This window comes from Lolium rigidum, chromosome 7 (genome assembly GCF_022539505.1).
Source record: "Lolium rigidum isolate FL_2022 chromosome 7, APGP_CSIRO_Lrig_0.1, whole genome shotgun sequence".
Lineage (NCBI taxonomy): Eukaryota > Viridiplantae > Streptophyta > Magnoliopsida > Poales > Poaceae > Lolium > Lolium rigidum.
In genome coordinates, this window is record NC_061514.1 from 143376411 (window position 1) to 143399292 (window position 22882).

At 41.2% G+C, this 22882-nt stretch overlaps 1 long non-coding RNA gene and 1 pseudogene across 9 annotated transcripts; both read right to left on the reverse strand.

Moving 5' to 3' along the window:
* Nucleotides 1-7829: 7829 nt before the first annotated feature.
* LOC124672107 lies at nt 7830-13118 on the reverse strand (annotated as a pseudogene).
* On the reverse strand, nt 13119-19039 carry LOC124676842. Of its 9 annotated transcripts, XR_006993826.1 has the most exons (9): nt 18807-19039; nt 17983-18065; nt 17733-17836; nt 17423-17468; nt 17110-17318; nt 15048-15419; nt 13949-14002; nt 13806-13858; nt 13119-13457 (listed from the first exon to the last, which is right to left on the reverse strand). It is a non-coding gene; the product is annotated as an uncharacterized LOC124676842 (long non-coding RNA). The 9 variants fall into 9 exon arrangements; XR_006993823.1 differs by lacking the exon at nt 17423-17468; XR_006993824.1 differs by having other exon boundaries at nt 17110-17468.
* Between the last annotated feature and the right edge of the window lie 3843 nt (nt 19040-22882).

The window sequence follows — 22882 nt, forward strand, 5'->3', positions numbered from 1 at the left end:
CCCATAACACAAGGACAAATAGTGGAGCATCACCACTAGGGAGTACCCCAGTTGCAATCACACATAGATGACATAAGTAGAGATAATAACACACATAGAATGAAGGTGCTTTGAACATCAACAATTGACATCCAACTAGACACCGGATCAGAGGTCAAAAGATGGCTTCCCTTGGCTTATTTGTCCCTGTACTTCTTCAACTCTATCAATATAAGAATCCCAAAATTATAAATAAAATCCTTGTCCAATTCCACTTCTTCTTCTTCTCCGGAATTGCTCGCGTCTATCGCCGGAAAATATAAAAGGAACACAATCAATCACATTGCACCAACAAAACAAACATACAACAACCATAATTTATCCATTCAATAAAGAGCTACCATACAAAGGACTTATAGATACCACAAACAACTTAAAGAAAACCCATGTTATTTACCTAGTAAAGGTATGAGAGTATCACAACTTAGCAATTGCCTCTCTCGGTTATCACCATGGTATAAACCAAACATCCCCTGGTAGATAACATCATAAAGAGGACAAGAGCATTAGTTTTGACATCAAATACATTCACAAAACATTTTCAAGCATTTTTGGAAAAGTAGAAAACGAGTTTTCCTAACTTAGTTTGCTCACATAACACCACACAAGAATAGGAAGCAAATGATATGCCCTACCATTTGAAAACTTAAGCAAAACAAAAGAGCTAATGTTAAATTGCAGAGGTTTTGTTTTGCAAGCATAAAACAAAGGTTGCCCATTGCTAATAAAAAGAGTTGGTCAAGGGTTTTAAATAAACCGAAAAGTTTGGCTTCAACAATGCATGTCACACATATACATTACTAACAGTAACAAATATGCATGAACAGAGACTAATACTATTTTTCCTAGATAGCCAGTACTAATACAAGACTAACCCAATTGGAGTCACCGCAAAATATTAAACCTACAATTTTAGGAATTTCTTTGAATCTGACTGTACAGAAAACAAGATCTGTAAGCCATAAATCGTATAAAAATACTAAAAATATGAGACCACTGGCATTTGAAAGATATTTAAACAGAGATGCACACACAATTGGATTTGGGTTCAAATTGTTTCTGAAACTCTCACAAATGGATTGACAAGATTACTGCATGTCTATACCATTTGTTTTACCTCTGGAGTTACAGAACAGATAAGGGTTTGAAACTTGTTGGAGATGATTAAGAAAACATTCACTAGTCCTACAAAAGTCGAATCACTCAATTAGGATCAAAGATGGATTTTTGGTGATTTAAAAGCTAACAGCCATGTCTGCAGAACACATAGAACAAGTTTAATTCACCATAAATCGTATATCACTCATAAAAATATGAGGTCAGCTGCATCCGAAAGGTATTGAGAAGCTGGTTCTTACCCAACTGGTTTCATTCCAAAATTAGTTTCCAAGCTCCTGGTTTAATTCGACAAAATCAGGTCTGACCAGATCTTGATCTGTGAACCATTTCAGTTTTAGGAGGTCAATCGAAGTGAAACCACCGCCAAAATGAAGGTATTGAAGAGGGGTTTCACCTACAGTTGAGTTTGTTCAAAAAGGTTTTGTAAATCGGAACAAATCTAACAAACAGTGAATATGCATGTTTACAGAACTTTATTTACCACGGACAATCCGTAACGAATTTGAGGATGAGACCAACGCCAAGTTGTAGATCTTTTCCGTTTCTATCTGCGGAACTTTGAATCACTCGATTTGGATCTGCACACGAGTTTTGGCGGATTTTACAATTTCGTACCAGAATCTGAAACAGCAAGATTACAGAAATTACTGCAAGGATTTGGAAGAACTTTGCTCAAGAACTTCAGATCTGAGGATTGCTCAAACTTCTCCATGCTTGGACCAACATGCACCTGCATCAAGATTCAATCTTAGCAATGGAGGAAGAAGAAGAGGAGATTAAACCATCTAGGGTTGGGAAGAAGAGGGAGAGGGAGGCTCTCATGGTGAGGGGAAGCTTGAGGGAGGAGAAGAGCTTCATCTTGGTGGATTTCCATGGCCATGGCCGGCCATGGGAGCAAGGGGAGCACCATTTTCGTGGGGGAGTGAAGGAGGAGAGTGTGAGGGAGTGGAGAGTGAAAAGAAATGAACAAAGGGGAGGGAGTGTGGCCGGCCAAGGGCCATTTATAGAGGGAGAGGGGTGGCTGCCTCCTTTTTTGATTGGCCAAGGAAGGTGGCTGCCCATTTAATTGATGGGGGTAGTTGGGAGGCAAGGCTTGTAAGAGAAGGAAGTGAGGAGGGAGGGCTGGCCGAAATTCTTGCCATGGCCGGCTCCTTCTTGACAAAACAAGTGGACAAGCAAGGTGCAATGCCATTTCATGCATGTCGGCCAAAGTTGGGTGTTGGGGATGGTTAGCCAAAAGTGGCTTGGTGAAGTATTCAATTTTGAGAGAGAGGTGATAATAACATTGGTGGCAATGTTGGAGAATAAAGTACTTTGATCAAATTATCAATTTGGCCAAGAGATGATGGGGGTGATGGTGGTTGAGACAATGGTAGAGCAAGATTAAGAGAGATGGTGAGTGAAGTAACCATATACCCACAATGAAGAATATGGGGACTTAAATCATGAATTCATGAGGTCAAGGTAATGATGGAAAATAATATAAATTGCTCTACAAATGAGAGGTCAATAGGGAGTGAGTTGAAAGTATCAAATGATCATCCATTTGATCCAGAATTGGAGGATGGAGGGGATACAATGTGGTGGATCAGAGATGTGCATAAGATGTGCAAGAGTTGTCATTTGAAATAGATCTTGTTTGAAAAGTATTTGAAACACCTCAATTGTCTAGGGACAATTGGGAATGAACTCAAGTGGAAAGAAGTTTGAAAGTGTTGAGATAAAACTAGTTGGAACATAGGGGTTCAAAATATTCTACTTACTTTCTCAAGTAAGGTAGAGTTTTTCTCAAAGGTAAAAATAAGCAAGAGGAAAACAAGGAATGGTATAGGTACCATAAACAAGCCTTTTTCTGAAAAGAAAGCACGATAGAAAATAATGTTTTTAGAAATCAATACTTGGTAGAAATGGGATGGAAAACAAAACCCATTTCAGTTCCTTGTTTTCTTTGAAGAAATATCTTGAAAAGATTTAATAAAATTAGAAGTAGTTTTGTGATCAAAACTAAAGAAGGAAAAACAATAGGGTGTTTGAGAAAGAAAGCTAATTTTAGGGAGGAGTGTTCCCAAGGGTAGATGGTGGCTACAAAATGTACCCATCATTCCCACTCTTGGTTTTGTGAAGATTAAACTTGAATAGAACAAGAGGTAAAAGAGAAGGAAGTGATCCAAAGTTGAAACAAAAGGGTAGAGTGCAAGGTCAAGTGAATTAAGAGAGTTGCAAGGGTAGACTGAGACATGCAAGACTTGGAGGTTGAAGAGAATGTTGCATAGATGAGATCCATGCATTGAAGCCAACAATAACAGTTATGGGTGCTTAGAGATCAATTGCCAAAGTCTGGACATTTAAGCCTGTCAACACAGATGGTCGACATGGCCTCAAAACCAACAAGGATGAGTGGGTACAAGCGAGGGATGTAGCTAGGGGTAGACGATCCCAAATTTTGAATTAAGGATGATTGAGCTATCTTGTACTACAAAGAGAAAATCAAGATGGCACACTCATGTTGCCATCAGAAGAAGAGTTTGATGTAGTAACAAGGAAAACAATTTTTCCTAAGTCACACATGTGTTTTATTTGGTGAGTTGCTTGTTTAACCACTAGGGGTGTTGTTCTATGAGGTAGCTCAAGACAAAACTCAACAAGCAAATCAAGACAATTCATCTACCAACAGATCAAGGCAATTCATCATAACAAACAGATCAAGGCAATTCATCTAAATTAGTATAAAGAAAAAGTTTTTGTCCCCCCCCCCAATTTTTGCAACATGAACAAATAAACAAGGTTGCAAAAGTGGGGCGTTACACCCCCTTTGAACATGTACCTGCGCTAGAAAAACGAAATTCTTTCAGACAAATCGAAAGAGAAAACACAATACCGTGCTCCTATTGGTGCGTATACTGTAGTCGTCTCTACGTCACGCCTGTACTTCACAAAGCGTTGCACCTATACATGCGCTAGAGAAAACAGAGAAACAAACAGAGACACAGTCCCGTACTCCTCTTGGTTCGGACGTTGTACTCGTATATTCATGAACGTTGTACTGCGCAAGCCTTACAACTGTACCTGCACTAGAGAAAACGGAAATATTTCCAGAGAATAAAAGAGAAAACGAAACGAAACACATACCTGTACTCCTCTTGGTGCGGAACCTGTACTCGACTACCCGTCACCGCCATACTCGACGCCCCTTTGAACATGTACCTGCGCTAGAGAAAACGAAATTCTTTCAGAAAAATCGAAAGAGAAACACAATACCGTGCTCCTATTGGTGCGTATATTGTAGTCGTCTCTTCGTCACGCCTGTACTTCACAAAGCGTTGCACCTGTACCTGCGCTAGAGAAAACGGAGAAACAAACAGAGACACAGTCCTGTACTTCTCTTGGTTCGGACGCTGTACTCGTATATTCATGAACGCTGTACTGCGCAAGCCTTACAACTGTACCTGCAGTAGAGAAAACGGAAATATTTCCAGAGAATAAAAGAGAAAACGAAACGAAACACATACATGTACTCCTCTTGGTGCGGAACCTGTACTCGACTACCCGTCACCGCCGTACTCGACGCCCCTTTGAACATGTACCTGCGCTAGAGAAAACGAAATTCTTTCGGACAAATCGAAAGAGAAACACAATACCGTGCTCCTATTGGTGTGTATACTGTAGTCGTCTCTACGTCACACCTGTACTACACAAAGCGTTGCACATGTACCTGCGCTAGAGAAAACGGAGAAAAAGGAGAGACTCGCCATCACTGCCGTACTCAACAATCCTTTGTACCTGTAACTACGCTAGAGAAAAAGGAGAGAGACACAGTCTTGTACTCCTCTTCCTTCCTAGGTTGTACTCGACTCGCCTTCACCGCTGTATTCGACACGTTGTTACACTTGTACATGCGCTAGAGAAAACGGAAAGAGACAAAATCATGTACTCCACTTGGTGCGAAAGATATACTCGACTGGCCTTCTCCGATGTAGTTGCCAAGCCTTTGAACTTGTACCTGCAATAGAGAAAGCGGAAAGAAACACATACATGTACTCCTGTTGGTGCGTATACTGTAGTCGTCTCTACGTCACGCCCGTACTTCACAAAGTGTTGCACCTGTACCTGCACTAGAGAAAACAGAGAAACAAACAGAGAAAACGGAAATATTTCCATAGAATAAAAATAGAAAAAAATAAAAAAAATAGAACAACAGTTTGATGTGCCGAAGGAGGCGAAGCCGAGCAATTATGTTTATTAATGTTTGATGCGCTGAAGGCGCCTTGTTGCGAGGCGAAGCCGAGCCGTAGCACTCGCTTCGACATATGGGGTAACGACAAACAGGGACAACGACATATGTGTGCCATTCATTATGTTTATTAATGTTTGATGCGCCGAAAGCGCCTTGATGCGAGGCGAAGCCGAGCCGTAGCACTCGCTTCGACATATGGGGTAACGACAAACAGGGACAACGACATATGTGTGTCATTCATTATGTTTATTAATGTTTGATGCGCCGAAGGCGCTTTGATGCGAGGCGAAGCCGAGCCGTAGCACTCACTTCGACATATGTCTTCTTGTAGCACTCTGTTGGAATTTAAAAAAAAAATTGTAATTTGAAAGTGCTACCTCCCTCCCATTAATTCTCCAGAAAACTCACAACCCGAAAATACAAAGGAAAAAAGCAAAAAAGGGAAAATTCTTTATGGTCCCGCCCAAATTTTGAAAACGTACAGCGCGCGGAAAGGGAAAAAGAAGCGTAACGGGTCCGCATATTGTTAACGGGTCTAGCGGAGCCTAAAGGGAAACCCAAACCCGGAAAACGATTCGTGTCTTTTCCCGGGGACACATTTCGCGCGCGATACGTGTAGTCACGAGAGCGCGCGGGGATGGGTTTTTCCCTTCTCAAAGGTCGGTCTTCGTGTAGGGAAGTCCTATATGAATTCGATCTGAAATCTCTCCCACAAAGATCGCCTCCTGAACACGAAAATCTACCCATATATAGCCCCTCATCTTCACGCGTGATTCTAGCAAAATCGACAGCACTTAATCGCCGGAATTTTCTCGCCCTGAAGCTCGCCGAGCTTTCCGCCGCCGACGGAAATCTAAGAAGTCTCGCCAGAGTGGCTGCCCTGCCAAAGTGTCGATCACATTCAAGTCGCCGCCTCGGTGGCGCTCGCGTCTCATATACGTAGGCTACGTGACCTAGCTTGGTTGTGCATTGTTCAGCTCGCTGACGACTGTCGCCAACATCATCAGAGCCTCGGAGGCCATTCAGATCGACTTGGAAGTCGCAGGCTGGTGCTCTACATATCACCGGCGAATCGGAAAACCCGAAGGAACGACCCGCGCGGCCGCTAGCAAAGTGAGCGAGGCTTTCTCTCCTCGGCAAGTTAGAAGATTGAGGGATCGATTGGGACACTATTATTTCCGAGAGGATTGATCGATTTGTTCTGTCTGGCCGTTGCGTGCCTGCGGTGGATTAAAGGCTACGAAGAAGCTGTGCTAGCCTTGGGCAATTCGATGGGGCAGGATGAGGCACGGCCCAAATATCTAGCGGAATTAAGTTTTCTTTAAATAAAAAGAAAAAAGCTGGTCATCCATGACAAGTTTTCAATAGAGGCACGCTGCAGTGATGCACTCCACAATGGATAGACGAGTTTGCTTGCTTTCTTGCTCGTATATGTGACTGAAAAGATACACATACCAATTGCCTGCTACGAATGCTTCGGAATTTATTAATTCGGAGACAAGAAATAAGAACAAGTTGAAGAAGAAACCCCTGCTTTACTCTTTCTGTTGGATAACTCTCATCGAACTTGTCATCAAACTGATCAGCTCGAACTCCAGAGAATGATACGTAAGGTCTATTACCTTCAGACTTCTTCTGTCTTTGTGCCTGTTACATGGGAGACATTACATTGCCTCGAAGATCAGGAAAAACCATGTCGATGAAAGCTTGTCAAGTTAAATATCATATATTTGTCGATTGTTGCTTACCGATCTTGTGATTGACATTTCAATTTGAGCGAAATAAGTCCCAACATAAATAAGGATTTTTTAGAAAAATAAACAAGCTTTAGTTTTAGCCTGGATATCCTTAAACTGTTTCGTACACTTGAAGTCTTCATGCGCAGATAATTAAATAGGTTTTTCATGCATCTATCTAAAGTTTTAGAGCAATATATTTGCCAGTTAAATCTGCAATCCGTTGAAAGGTTTTACCGGGTACTGTAGGCTCTGCATCAAAAGTACAATGTGAATTTGATTCAAAGAGAAAAGTGTATTACGGTGGAGATACTTTTGATGTGAAAGTATAGAAGCGGGCGGTATTGAAAGGTGAGGAGAGGGGGTGATATGAGGGAAAAATGCTGGTTAATCTTGCGGTATGTGTGTGATTGTTGACAGAAAATGCCCAAGAGGATATGATTAGATCATTATTCGTGGTTCTTGTAAATGTAATTGTCATAGTGGAGCATATCCTACTGAAAATTGATGTGATTTAATAAAATATCAACCCGTAGCAACGCACGGGCAAATTTACTAGTCAACCCTAAAAGGAATTGACCAACGGTCTTCAGTTCTAATGGAAATGGAACATTGCATGTACAAATACAAAAAAAAAAAAATACTACTACAAAAGTGTAGCAGTTAAGAATAATCTTTATACAAGATTATCACAGATAATAACTTCACCATCGTACAGAGTTCCAGCCAGAGGTAAATGCTCCCTTATATAACTGAAACAGTTACAGAACCCTCTTCTACACTATTATCAGCAATGATACATGAATATGCATTTTTTGCGTCCTCCAGTGTCAACCAAGCTATAAGTCTACGACAACACAGGACCGAAGTCCAATAATGAACAGTTTCTGCAAACTAGCTGTGTTCACTGGAAATGATTACACAACTTTTCCTGCACAAAGGACTCTATAAATGGAGCATCATTGCTCAAACTGCACACACAAAATGAAGGGCAATAACCAAGTCTCCAAACAGCATCTTCACTCACTTTCTCGTCATCCAATTATGGGCACTTCTCAACACTTCGCATCCTGCATGGCCATTAGCTCCATCCAGTGTCTTTCTTTGCTAGGCACAGTGGCCGCCATCTTTCTAACATGGGAAACAGTCTTTCCCAAAAGAACCTGCATTCGAGACCAAACAATATTTTTTAACATATATATACTGTGTAGATATCAGTCTAAGGAAAAAATATGAAGAATTTTCTTGCTACAAACAAGTCATGAAGATGGTGTCCTGGTTTGAGTTCTCTTTGAATTAAAACACAACGTAGTATAACAAACCTAGCTAAGACCAACAAGATGGATGTAGAGACTAAACTGGAGCAACACCACTAGAGCAGGTTTCTAGACACATTCATTTTGCATCAAATCTGAATACAAGCTACAGGACTTCTACCGAAATTAATTGCCAAGTGCAAATTGAGTTGATGATCTTTTGAATTTGTGTGATTCAGTTTTGCTATTTAATAACTCAATGTTCATCAGTTTCTCCTTTGAATGGAATCAAATGTCCCTGTCCATTAACTGACATAAATGCCGAGTTTATTCCTTATGTTACGAGTCTGCTTGTGTTGTAAATACATTTCCTCGCTTGGCATATAATCCAACATATCATCAGGAACTCATATTTTCCTGCACCCTTGAAATAGATAGCTTCCCTTGTGTACTTGCTAAAGCTTAATTCATATGGTTTGGGGCCATAGTCCAATTCGGATAGTGCTGCTCTTTCAAAGCAATGTTTAAACTCAGTTTACATCATACTGATATATAAATTCCTTAATCCTTACTGTACAATAATTCAGTGTTGCAGTCTTTCAGGCTATAATCAATAGTTGCATTTATTAAATCAGGAACCTTAGTCCTGCTATTTTGGCTTTTAACATTCTCAATACCTGTGCACTTTTCAGGACGCCGGTGCTTCAGTTCGAAAAATGGCCCTTGAATCTGTCTTTTTGCTGGCTAATGATACAAATGTAAAGCCTCTCACGAAAGAGCTCATCCACTACTTACATGTAGCTGATCCAGACTTATAATAAATCTCACAGCCAAAATATGCTCCAGCACTGGAAATTTAGTATCTATTTTGTTGATTTCCTGTTGACACATGGCAATGTTAACAGGTTGCATCTATATTTTTATCAAGAGAAAAGTAGTGCTATATCAGCAGTTTTCATTTTTGCTAGTGTGCTAGAGGATGAAAAGAAGTCATTAGAAAAGGAGATATACCTTGAACGAAAGAAGTTGCCTTATACTTGTAGACAGTGATGAGAAACATTTCTGAGATGTGCTCCCATCACTGCATGTCATCATTCAGAAATTAAATATCAAAGACAAACTGAGAAAGAATGAAGAAACAACAAAAGTCACAGGACCTGGCAATTTACCTCTCTTCAGGTGTCACTAGCTCATGCGTCTTTAGCAAATCAAGAGCCTCATAAGCTTGTATAGAAGGAAGTAAGACTTGCAAATGAGGTATGGCCGCCAAAGTGTTATAGAGCATTTTGCCTTTCCAGATACATTGGAACTATTTGGTTCTCCATTGGAATTAATTAAAACATCATTTCTTTCAGCCAAATCTACACATGACTGCATAATTATTCTTCAACAATTCATCGCTGTAAAATATTCTTTAGAAATACAGACCGTCAGCAGTGCCTCTCCTTTCATCTCCATTAGGATATCTGAATGTGAACTTGTTTCCAATGCACTGGAGATAAATTCAAAAGCTGTTTTTGTTTCATGCAATGTTCTTTTCTTGAGAAGATCCCTGGGCCGGGATACCCAATCTGTCACCCTCTGCAGTATTTGTAAAAGGATGCCAATGAGATATAATGCGAGAACAAGTAGCTAACTTAAATCTTATTACTACTGAGAAGTTCAAGAGATAAACTGTGGGTACTCAAGGAAATGATCATTCAACAACTAGTACATCCAAAACAAACCAATAAGCAAAATGTATGAAACACATATCAATAGCTAGGTGCAAATATGCAAGTCAAAAACCACAAAGGTTTGGGCAGCAAGCCAACACTGAAAAATTTCAAGTATTTGATTCTGCATATATTGGCCAGGTAGTATAACCTATGGGGCCTGTACGATCATCTAGGTCTTCCAGTTTAAACACAAATGTTAGGAAAAGCTGAAACTATTTTAGCAACATCAAACATGTGCTTCAATTTTAAATGAAGGTAGACTGGATGTAGATTAGCTTATATCATTGACCTAGCTATTAGTGCGCGTAAGATAATCCTGAAAGGCCCAAACAAAGGAAGGTGTATCAAGTCCACGCACACAATTCCTCTAAAATAGACAAACAGTAAGTCTTGTACATGATAATTTCGCAAGCTGCTTAGCACAAAATGAGCATTTTGATGACCTCTGGTTATTGAGGATAACAAACCAAATTCGTTTTGAAAAAATGCATTTAGAAATATTATGGTGATGCGGCGAGGGTGTTAAACAAGTACGCATTTTCAGATTCAATGCCAAGCATAATACAAGAACCAGGTACACACACAACTCCAGGAATATGCTTAAAATTGTACATCATGGTTATCAGCGATGCTATAGCCTAGCCATCTATTATTATCCATTACAAGCTTCGGTATAACCATATCATCACCAGCAACTTAAGTTGCAAATAAAAAGAAAAGGCAGAAGCTGGTTATTCAGTAACTGGATCTACAGATAATCAACATCCACCTATGTGTTATTATGTGCAGTAGTATGTCATATTTGCGAATCACGGTAGTGCTTAAAATTGTATTGCAAAACATCCAATGCAGGTACTAAAGCAGTTATATCATTGTTCATACACAGATGCTATGTTGTTCAAAAACCTTCTTGTTCTAGCCATGACAATTGTTTGCCCATAGTGGGTAATGGCCAACATTCCTGGTGTGCCAGCACCAAGGCAATGACTAGGAATGGGCAGATTTTTCAGTAAAATAGCTACAACTACAATTGCCTGATTAGAACACCAGTAGTGTACCCACCTCATTCCTAGGTTAATGTAACCATATTAGTATTTAGTCCATTTGATATCCTCTTTGGACGTAATGGAATTTGGGGAACTGACTAAGGCTGCCATACAGAAGATGTATAAACAAGAAAGAGAATGAAACAACATAGGACCTATAAGATTGCAAGTGTTCACCAAGATGTAAAGGGCTAGTCGATTGAACCCTTACACGTAGGGACAAGGACACAATTGTAGGTTTTAGAGATGAAAAGATCAACAGTGTAAACATACTGATATAATAAAACTTAAGGTAATCTTTTGAGAAGAAAAAAATATGCCTTGATTCTTTCCAGACCATTAGAAGCCTCAGCAGACATTTTGATGTCAAAATCAGCAGTGTTACTAGATTTCAAACATGCTGTGTAATTGCTTGACGCGCCTTCAAGATCTCCAAGTGCTAGTTGGCAACTGCATTTGTAGATAGTGAGAAGTTAAACCTAGCAATCAGACGCAGATAGTAAGAACTTAAGGCTACAATCACTTAAGAAGGTAGGTGATAAGAAAGTACCAACAGCTAAAGTTACCAAGTTGATGATCCCTCCAATGTACAAATCAAGCCAACCAAACAGAAATGTTCTCCTATGGACTCCATATTTTGTTGTAAATAGTATATCGTGGTTGTATAGAGTATATCTGAATTATCTCAGCATGGTGGTGCTAATACATCCAGAACACCGATTTCTAATGTTAAAATATTAATGAAATCTAACATAATCTTCCAGGGTAGAAACAGAACATGCCACTATTGGGCACCTAACGCAACAATACACATCAATTACCCTAACATATAATTTAGTTCCATGTGTACTTATCAGACTCTGATACAGTCACGTTCATTACTGAACTAGACATATTGGTGCAATGAGATGAAAAATATCAATGCAAAACTTATATGCCTCTAGGAAGACCCCAACAACAATGTCTCTCCTCCCCTCGTCTACCGACCCAAAATCTAGAAATTTGAATCTTCCCAAGGAAGTGGTCCCCCACAAACAACGCTCAATGCTGCCAAATACTAAAAAGCTGCCGAGGGTGTAAGGATCACAAAAACAATGGTTTAACATGCTGAGGCAATCTAATTTGTTGATCTGTAGCAATGCACCTGTATTTAGCTGGTATACAGAAGAATCAGTTGAGTTGAGGATAGCAAGTACTTACTTTGCAGCATGAACATTAGCCTTAAGAAAGGTGGGATCAATTGATGTCGCAGTCGAGCAATCTTGAAGAGCTTCTCTCATTCTCCCCAGAGACATTCTAGTGGCTGCACGGTTGCTATAGCCAATGCACGGGAACAGCGTCCAGAAGTTCCATTCTGGGAAATAGAATTTATTCCATGGGTATAACAGCCCTCTGCAGTGGCAAAGTGACCATTTGCATAGGCTTGATTCCCACTGTGCCCAAATGAAACAAACAAAACAATTATATATCAAAAAAATAGAGTAGTCACACAAGTTTCTGCAGTAAGATATTTCTAAATGATAATGTGAGATATAAATACAAAATAAAACCATGTCCAGACAAACCTTGTACGCCAGGTCTCACAAGTCTCCAAGCCTGCCAAAACTGATGCATCTCTGCTAAACTGCTCTTTTCACTGAATTTTTTGTCTCACTGGTTTCTGGGGAAAACTGCATCTTTGTGTCTTGTGAGCTTTTTGGCTGTACAGAAGCTTCGGCGGATGAAGACTTGAGCACCTGACTACCCATAGTCCTTAACTTTCTTTTTGAAGTATGTTTTTGTGTCGAAAAAAAACTTCCGGGATACAGTGATGCACCAAAGGTGAAGTTCAGCCCACTCAAATCTGCTGAGGTTGATTGAGTATTAACAGGTTCACAAGACTCGTGTGGTGTTCTGGAACTGTTCTCTTCGCAAGTTTGCCTACTAATATTACATTCGAAACCATTGACCCAAGCTTCAATTCTGTACATTTTAGGTTTAGCGTTAGGGTCAACACTCATATTAGTGAAAAGGGGCTGTGATACATCACAGAAATTTATTTCTTCATCGAAACTAGAGAAGTTGCTACCAAAATTATTCTCAGATGCATCCACAGTGGGATCTCTGCCTTCATCTTGACATGTTGGAAGGTCTGCCTCGATAACAAGGTGCTTAGCAGATACTAGATCATCTTCAGCACAACTGGTCTGCTGATTCGAGACGCTGCTATCAAGTATGTGAATGGACGGATCACAAAGCCAAAGATGCCTCTCTTGACACGTGTTCAACTGCTGCCTGATAAGGAGAAGAATCCATTGGTGAATAGTCACCTGTTAAATCTGAGGTTAGTCCGTCGGTGCATGTTTCTCATAAGAATTATTTTAGAGAGAGGGTCAAAAACATAGCAGTGGACCTACTAAGCCAACAGACTAACATAGGTCCAGATGGATGAAAACAAAAGCCATCAGACTAAAAGACTAAAAGACTAAAGCCAGCAGACCAAGGTTAATACATTGGTGCAAAATAGCCTATACTGAAGCATCATAATATCCAGCTGGTGGCAAGGTATGCAGTGTAAATGCTATACTAGAATCATGTTTCAGGTTCATGCAATTAAACAGGAATACATATGTGCTATAGAACTATAGATTCGCTACAATTTAGAAGTTCCTGGTTACCTCTTTTTTAACTTTAACTGGAGAGCTCATGGTCTGTGATTCTTGTAGATTCGCTGCAAATGTTTCATGTTTCAGGTTCATTCAACACCCAGCAATAATAAAAAGTGAACACTTACAGCAGCAAGCGCTAGTACTACACATACCCGTCTTTTAACTAACAGAACCAGTCACATGACCCCCATACCACTTTATTACATCTACAAAAAAAAAGGAATTATGATGGTTTATTGGTAGTAGTCTAGCAATTTGTCACATTTTACTTATGAGTTTGAACTAAAATGGGTGGTTTACAATAACGAGCTCTCTAATTACTTATCCAAAGTGTAGCAACCTAAGAATCAACTTTCAGTTGGTACACTGTTAATCTAGAAGTGATGACTCAGAAAATTATGGAAGCAATTGACAGGGCACAAGACGACCATTATGTGCATTCTAGTTAATAGCAAGGTGCACCACAAGACTGTGTCATTATTATCGAGTAATAACTAATAATTAGTACATGCACAAGACGACCTAAGTACAGCAACCTAATACCCAGAGAAGGGACAAGCATGGCAGATAAATGGCAGAGAAGGGACAAGCACGGAAGTGACCTAAATATGTAAAGCCCCGTCAAGCTTTGAGAAAATGACTGTCATCAACTAAGAGAAGAGATAGCAGTATATAACAAAAGAAAACAATGCAACACTAAATCCCATTGAGCATGGACAGTACAGAATGGTCGAGTATTACGCTTTCAAAGTAAGCTATACACATTGACAGTAAGCAATAGAGCATCTACATCTATATTGCGACTAAAAAGCCTGCTCTCTCGTTCACCAACACACAACCTACACCTGTAAATGGAACTCAAGTCACTGTCAACCTAAAAAGAAACCAATGCAGTCAGTAATAGACCCTACACACAGATCCCAGCAGATACCTACAAATTACTACACAAATTCTACAACGATCGGGACAAACAGCAATATCTTGGGACAGATTGCCGCTCTATGTTACATGCCCCAGCCATTTACTTAGCACACAGCTGAACTGTCACAACTCCTGAGAATAAGCAGAACAAGATTTACTGAGGCTACCCAAAATCACATGGAAGACAATAAAATTCTAACGAGCAATCTATTCCAGGTATAGCATAAACAGATCATTCGTCAAACAGAAGTTAATAAGACTATATGCCAATGTATAGAAGAAGAGACAAAACAGCTGCTCTTATCAATGAATTGAAGCTCTAAATCATACCATTTACGGAGGATGGGGCCATAAGCATACCCAGAAGAAGTCTCATTACAGGTGAACATGAAGTACCATGGCCTCTGAGGCAACATGTGCGTCCAAAGAAACCTGCTTGAGTTGATAATACCATTCCATCTCTTGCATACTGTTGTTGACCATATCATGCTTGTTATTGGCAAGAAGGTGAAAATTTTCTCCAGGATATCATCACGAACAACAATGTCCAATGAAAATGGGAGTTAGTTTCCTTCATTGATAGCCTCGGAAACAACTTGAAAGTTGAATGGAGGAACTCTAATGCGCTCAAATGAATGAGCCTCCCAAGACGAATCATCTTCCATGAGACCAGACATCAGAATATGCAGCTAGAGGGATGGCCTAAAAAGGAGGAGATATGTTCTTATACAAATAGTTCCAAATATTTTCCTTATTGTAAGCATAATGGAAAAGAAAGTGAAAACAGCATTTATAAATCATTATTACTAATTTGAAGCAGCTCATCTGCTATATTTATCAGAAAAATGAGATATTACAATAATAATTTTACAGTCAGTGTAATAAAAGAAAAATATCTGAATTGCAAGTTTCTATTGGGCTAGTGCCTTGTATGTATAGCAACACTATAAAAACTTCAACAGAAACCATACAATGGCATAAAAACGCATTAAAATTACAATGCAGAACCATGACGGTACTTCACTACCAGAACCATGATGGTACTTCACTACCCTTTCAAATCAGCACATGATATGCATTATGTGGCAAACACAATATATGGGCATCCAATATATTATGTACTGTTTGAAACATTTGAGAAATTCTGTTACTTCACGGATGGAATAGTTATATGGAACATATGTCAAATGCAACATTTTCACGTCCCTTAAGACCAAAACAGATATTTGAATCCAATGTCTAATTTATTTATCACTGTTCCCCGGAGTCTCTGTCATTAGGCAGCAGTTTGTTGGTCAACTGTGAGTTTTAGAAGGATTTATTGCGGAATAAGATAGCTGCAATACTACATTGGAATATTAGAGGGAGTTGGTATCAAGCCCCAACATGGTTTTCTAAGATCTTAGATGCATCTGTAGGAGGACACCTAGCAGGATAGCACCATCTCCTAAACAATTATCAGTCTAGCTTCTGGGGGAGAAAATCCAATGAAACTCCTCAAAATGAGAACCTCCAAATTCTCAAAAGCTTTGGAACATGAATCATAGAAATCACTAACTGATACTTTGCATGAAGACCTCTTTGATTGAGCTTGTTAATTACATGCAAATGGAAGATATAAAATAAGGCACAGTTCTATCTTTTAAGAGGACAACATACTAACATGATTTTTTATATGATTTTTGCATGTTAGAATTAGATGTATGACATTTAAAGATGCCGTTTTAATTTGAAAACACGCATGAATGGATACTATGAAACTATTTAAAGAATTTCACCGCAATTGACATTATTAAATCACTTAGTGATTTGGTGAAACAATCACTTTTCTCTAATGCTTAATCTGAGGAAATAAACCCCACGATCTTTATGAGGAATAAACCTTTTCATTCAACCTGTTAACCAGGGACAACACATTTGAATTTTATGTGATGCAAACGATAAAATACAAGGATGCAAAATTAAAATTTTAGTGGAGTAACTTTGACATACATAATACAAAACAGGGATACAGTATGTGTTGGAATAATTAAACTCCTTGTTTGCCTTTTTAGAAAAAAAATGGAATTTGTGTTGTAAATTGTTGTCAAGGGTAAGATAGTACACCTGAAAATGACCTAGTTGGGTCGCCCTGGTGCAGCAGGAGAAAAAAATATAGAGTTAACTTCCCCGAAAGAAAATCAACGAAGTACTAATGGTTCAGTTCATGCACGTTGAGATAAAAATCTGAAGAGATAAGGACAAATCTGGATAATTTCATAAGAAATCCAACCTTTTGTGCATTGCAGCCAACACAAATAATAGACAAAATAAGAGGACAGGTATACAAACTCACTACGATAATGGAACAAGCAAAAAAAAAGACGAAGGGACTTATTGCTAGAGGTCTCACCTTTTTTTAAAGCTTGTCATCTCATCTAAATTGTAGATGTCCGGGTGACCCTATACCTACAACAATACGTAGTAATGAATGTTCTTGTTTTAAGTAATGGCAACATCATGGATATCAAAGTCGCTCCACGTTGCTGCGGACATCCACTGCTAGCTCAAGGCCAACCCGGTCTTTCGCCCCATCCTACGCCGGCTCTAGGCGCCTGACCGCTGCACTTCACCAATAGCGGATAAAATTATTTGAGTACATAATTTGAGCGACGTACTTTGCTGATAACTACTTTAGTACTTGTTCATCTGGAAAGAACAAATACCTTGTATAGCCTAGAAAATCAAGTTACATTTGTAATTGCCCGGCATCTTTGCAAGATAGAATAAGCCAATGATGCACAAAAAGAAACAAGGTATGATCAACAGATGATGATATGTAGTTATGTACATTCAACAGATGATGATATGGAGTCAATATATCCAAGAATAATTGTCTTTCTAACCATATCTAGACTAAAGAAATTCTATTTGCGATGGAATGATTCTTCCTGAACATGTGCAGACAGACAAAAACACTGCTCGATAGCTGGACTACAAAAAGCACAAAACCAGAGGAGAACCAAAAACCCTTACCACACCCAAGTAGAGGAGTAGTCGAAGCCGCTCTTGAACACCAACAGTACACTCACGCCGTAGTTGAGATAGCCGCGACGGAGCAGAGTATATGAATTTGATATCTAGGAAAGCATAAGGTATATTTGCTTCAGAGATAAGATGCACTTTGCATTGCAATGCCAAAAAGTTCAACCTCCTAAATACGGCATCCTAAGCATCCAATAATTCCAATTTTTTTACTACAGCGAGGAACAAATCATAATCTCACTTTTCTTTTGTACTTCCATGCCACCAGGCATGTGGTCCAACTTATGTTGTTGTCGCTCCTGCCCCTCCTTCTCTATTGATCATCTGGCAATGAGGCTGATAGAGTTAATTGAGAAAAAGTTAAGGCAATGGAGTAACTGGCAATCAGAATAAAAAATAGAAATAGAAATACTAACAGCAGGAGAAGTCATAGCCTACACACTATTTGTCCTGTTATTTTGACCATCTTCAACTAATTCCAAATCCTGGATCAAAACGATCAACCTGGTCATCATAGTTGGTGCCCTACTGAAAACATATAAATTCATATACAATGCAAATGTTTTAGGTTTGATGGACAATAGCCTTGCAGAACTACTGAAGTAGCACGGAGAGATTTGAAATGGCAGTTCAGCACATTGATATAGTGTTGCTGTCATGCGACTCATATAAGTGAGGATAACTGATGCAACTTTCTCCAGTTTTTCCTTGGTATTTTAGTTTAAATTAATGTTCTTCAGACTATATGGAGATATTGAGAAGACCATGTAAAATAAGTCCTAATTAACCATGGGTAGAATATTTCCAGTAGCCAATTTGCATGCCTAGAACACTAAAACTGATGTAGGCTACAAATCGAAAGATATGCCATATGACCATATTGAGAAAACCATTTGCACTAAATCCTAATTAAGGTAGGTAGAACACTTGCAGTGAGCAATAATACGCCTGAAGAAATGAAACTGTTAATTGCTGAAAAACCATGTTCAAGAAAGGAAGCTTTGGCAGAAGAAATCATGATTGATTTGTCGTGCATGCATTGCAAGAAACGGGACCAAACAATACCTAAATGGAGTTCCATGTCTCGCAGTGGCCGGAGATTCATGCGGCTCAGGCCATTGATGCCGGAGTTGGTGGTGCGGCCGCCGTGGTACTCGTGGTGGTTCTGGTTGCCGCCGCCAAACACCAGATCCGGTCCCAGAGAACCTAGTTTCGAGCCCACCACGGTCAGGTGAGTCATCGGCGATGGGTGTTCTGGCCACCGCGTCCATCAGATCTGGGATGTGGATGGTGGTTCTGGCCGCTGCTGTCCTTACACCGAGACGAAGGGGAGGCGAGGCGCAGAAGAATTCATGGTGGCGGCGGCAGGTGAGCTCGATGCGCATGGGCTTGGAGCCGTGGAGGATCTCCTAGGCCAGCTTCATCCTCAGCGCTGCTTCTTCGGTGCCAAGCCATCAGCCGCCATGGTCGTCTGCTATCGACAGGACTTCGTATTTCCGAGAGGTGCCACTAAGGGAAAGATAGGAGAGACTTCTAGCGCGGCCCACGGCCCATGTTCTCGTGGGTGGAAGCCTTTTTAAGTAGTGTAGATATACAGATAATACGAAGAAAAAAATTGCCTTGGCTCCACAGGATGATTGACGATACACACAAAAGGCTCACAATATTTATTCATCTGGATTCCGCATTCGCATGGTCATGAGAGTTTACGGTAATGAAATGAGTTCATCAACTACGGAAATGAGAGCAGGCATATGGAGGAGCCGATGATACGTCGGCTAGTGAATGAGCTTTTCCTACTACTACTGTCTACAGAATTACACAGGAGTTTGGCTGCTCGGGGGCGGGGGCGGGGGCTGGAGCTGGAGCAGGGGCTTCGGCCGCGGCGGCGGCGGCGGTGGGCGGGGCCGGAGCTGGGGCCTTGTTTTTCTTGTTTTTGTACCCGTACCACATCTGCTCGGTTCGCTCTTTCTTCTCGAAGCCACTGTAGCGGTCCGTATCAGCCTTCCACATGACCTTCAAGGGGTTTGGCTCGCGGACTGGCTGAACCTTTGGCTTGTGGTACTTGTCCGGCTTTTTCTTCCTCGAAAGGGTCTTGGAAACCATCTTCTCTGAAACCGAACAATGATAGGATTTAGGTAGGGATGGAGACTCGATTTCGTACTATTCCAGTACAGACGGGGAAATATGAGGAGCAGAGTTATTAAACGAAGAGGAAAGAGAAAAGAACGAAGTAATCCTCAAAACGGAGAACCCAATCTGACATGGCGCACATGCTACGGGCTTCTTACTTTGCCCAATACTGATAGTAGAACATAAGCGAGCCGCATCAGTTTAGGAAATCGCTGCCAAGATCAAATACAGTACTACTTACACGAATAGAGAAGAGGTGTGGAGGTTGGGCATCACAAGCAACATGAACAGCAGATCTTCCCGAGAGTTTCCTTTCCGCTGATTCCACATGCAAATCGTCCGACCAGGACCACGGATATGAGAAGGTAGGAGTAGATCCGAAAGAAAAAAAACTGGCAAATTGCAGCAGCTACTCGCGAATCAAAATCGCGTTACACTGATAGACGCAATCTGATCAGACTCGGTGGAAGCAAAGCAAAATCAAGTAAATTAAGGGCAAGAAGACCACCAAAAGTAAGAGATCCTTTGCGTCTACTCGGAAAGGAAGCTACTCCTACTACTAGAAAAGGACCAGCAGCGCACAGTACTCCTACTAGAAAAACAAAAGAAACAGATCCGAGCGGCAGCATGTCCCGTCCAATCGGAAGAGACTGACGATCTTATCACTATTCTCATGCCTTGTACCGATAAAGGAGGGGGTGCATGTGAATCGATCAGAAAGAAGAAAAACCAAGCAAAAGATGTGGTGCATAGATTAGAAAGAAGAAAACCAACCAAGAGAGAGAGAGGGAGAAAACCAAATTTACAGAGAGAACTGGACGGAAAAATATCCACCTTGTCCTTGCACAGAACAAGTGAAACCCAACTTTGCCTGGCTCTGGTCCTTCCCTCGCGAAAAGCTCTCTTTCTCCCTCTTCTCTTGTGTAGTGGTGCGGAGGCGGAGGGGCTACCCTCCCTTTTATAGCGGTGGCCCAAAACCCTAAAGCCCCAGAGCAGTGGAGCATACTAGTAGGCCGGAACGGCGCGGGAACCGGGTTCATTATTTATGACATGTAGTCTAGATAGGGTTCAACGCTGTGCGCTTTTTGCCGATACGGACAGCTGCCGTGACCATCTCTTCTACGTGTGGACCACGACAAGCGACTCGCTGCGCTTCGGCGTGACCAGAACTGGGTACCAACAAACCGATGCCTGCGCACGGAAACCAACGCACCTGCGTGGCCTTGGGGACGGGACCGAACCGGACGACCTAGCGCTGCGCGGGGTAATAATAAATGACCACAAAGCCCATGCGGCAATCTACCAACATTGTCCCTCCTATACCACTAATAAACCGTATACTATATGCTTGGTTTCCTTTTTTTTTCCTGTTCTTTTGCAGGTATGTTTCGTTGGTGATCAAATGTGCCCGGCAAATTTTTTGGCAGCCTATCGTATTTTGGTTTTGCTTTGGTTGGTAGCTTGAATTTCGGTTGCCTATGAAAAGCTGCTCACATACTTTTTTTCGTTTTGGCTATTTGTGCTTGTGCCCGCCAAAATATATTGCCGGGGTATATATGCCAACTAATTTTTGGCCAACATTGAGCTGAGAAATTCTTGATTAGCCAATGGTTGGCAAGGATTGGTAGGGTACAACAAGATGCCATGAACAAACATATATACCGCCAGCAAAAGAACAGGGAAAAAGCGCGTAGACGAGACGTGGTACACTAAATCCAACAACCTGTACCCCAGAACGTATTTTGTTTTATGGTTTTCGCTATGTGGTTCCGATCCGCACGAAATATCATAACATGATTTTGCACTAGTAAAATGCATTGTATAACACACTAAAAATGTGGTGCGGAATTCCAGCGACCTTTGTCCATTTTACTGAATTTCTTCCAAGAAGTAGTGATCCCCCACCGAGGGGACGTAAACCTGGGTCAATCACTGACCCGAACATCTCGTCGTCTAGTTCACCTACTAACTCTATCCTTGAGGAACCCATCATGGCACTATTGTTGACAAGTAATGACCGTTGGCGCCCACCGTGGGGTAGCGACATCTGGAGTCGAGTTTGGAGCGGGAGATCTTGGCGGCATCTTCGGCTCCATGGCAGACGACCAAATCGTCTGCTTCGACAACAATCTGTTCATCGCGGCGATGACCTATGTGCCCGCTGCCGGCCACATCGCCACCTATACGATCCTTCCGATTGGCGGCATCAACATCTTCACCGGCTTCACTTCCGTCCATGCGGCACTTGAAGCTATACGTCCCACCCAACCCTCCCTAGATGCAGAAACCACGGCGGAGATCAGATCTAGATCTACCCTCTCAGTCGACGCAACCGAGCTCCAGATTGGATCAAATCTTAGCTAGACCCTCTAAACCCTTGAGGAGGATATCGTGGTTGGTAGTGGATCTACGTTCGTTCTCCTAGTCGAGGGTCCCGACTATGATCAATACCACTTCGTGGACCACGTCGACACCATCCATGGTTTGCCCAAAGGCGGCAAAGACGAGAATCTATGCTCCACTCTACAAACAAGGAGTGCAGAGATAGTTACTCTGATGTAAGTACTGGTACTACCCCGTTCATTAAGATAAAATTGATCAGGAAGGCGAATCGGAGAAGTCTGATGAAGACTCATGAAGACTCATGACGACTATGATGATCCGGATTGCTTTGCGCAAAAAATCCGACAAGCCTTTTCAGGAAAATCGGAGGTACCCTCAAAGACAGTGGCGGCCATCATCACGCGAACTTCCACAAGAACGGAGGAAAACCCGGTTGTGACGAAATCCAGTCGTCGCAATTCCCCACAGACGGCGCCAATTGACGAGGGATCACCTCGCCAATACCTACGTATTGTAGACTTGGATTTCGGGAGAGAGCGGCGATGGAGATTCCGGGAGCGAGATTAGGCACACGACGTACCCAGCTTCGGGTCCCCTCGGTGGAGGATCCCTACGTGCTGCTAGCAATCCAGTATATGATCATATGTATGTTTACAGGGTGCCCG